Raw genomic sequence first — 1178 nt, forward strand, 5'->3', positions numbered from 1 at the left:
AGAAAATTCCGCAGCTAAATTGCGCCGAATTAATTGACAAATCCAAACCGTTAAGTCAAATAAAGAAAACTGTTATCTTTATAACTATTGTCGGCGGAATATGCTTTACGTAATTGTCATTTTCCTTTTAAGTGATATTTTGTGTGATTCATATCCGGGGAAGATCACTGAAAATCACCAAAATCTTATTTCATGTTTTGAACTTATTATTATTTTTTTCAATAAAAAAAAATTCAGAATTCAGGCAATGAAACTTTATTTTTGTATCTACTTTGTTTATTCTTGTCATGGCTTCATTCTTACACTGAAGTTCCATTTTGATCTAAAGGTTTATTCCAGAGTTGTTGAAGTATTTACTATCAGCGTTTCTTTCACATTTTCTTTCCATTCCTTTCCTGATTCTCATTTTCTATTCGTTGTTTTCGTTTTCGTAAGTTTTTATAGGTCTACTTATCTATTTATATTTACTTTTATTTATTAGTTACATTCGTAACTAATAAATAAAAATAAATTCATAATTACTTTCTCCTACTTTTATCTCTTATCTACAACACACAATGCATCGTTATCTTTGCTTTTTAAAAGAATGGTATCATGTTTTGCTTACTTCCCTCTTCCTCTGTCTCCATTTTGCGTGTGTCTTCAGCTCTGCATTTCTTTCTGTATTAATCTTTGTTAGATCTCTATTCCTTACTTTTTCTTTGTCATGGCTATCGTTTTTCTTTGTTCCATCTCTTGTTCCGAATGTAGTTACTTATTACATCTCTGTGTTTGTTGCCGTTTGTCTCATACTTACTTTTATCTATTTTTCCCAGTACCCATTTTTTATTGTTTTTTTCTCTACATTATCATTTCATCCTTGTCTTCTTCCTAACGTTGCAACTATCAGCTTCTAAAAGCCTTTCATTTGTTCCAAAGAAGACCCTCACTGCTTTTATTTCGTCGCTGAAAACACTCCATTTACAATCTCTCTGGTTCCTTCCATTCACGTATTTGTTATTAGTTTCTTCTATTCCTTTCGTTCTCGCAGTCTTGTCTTTATTCCATTTCTGTGTTTGTTCTATATCTGTTTATTGTTCATTTGTATCTTTATTTTATTTATGCGTATCTGTTCCATATCAGTTATATCTACTGTTTTCGATCTGTCATGAGAAACTGGCATCCGAAAAAAAATACAG

This window comes from Penaeus monodon, chromosome 20 (assembly GCF_015228065.2).
Source record: "Penaeus monodon isolate SGIC_2016 chromosome 20, NSTDA_Pmon_1, whole genome shotgun sequence".
Classification (NCBI taxonomy): Eukaryota; Metazoa; Arthropoda; class Malacostraca; order Decapoda; family Penaeidae; genus Penaeus; species Penaeus monodon.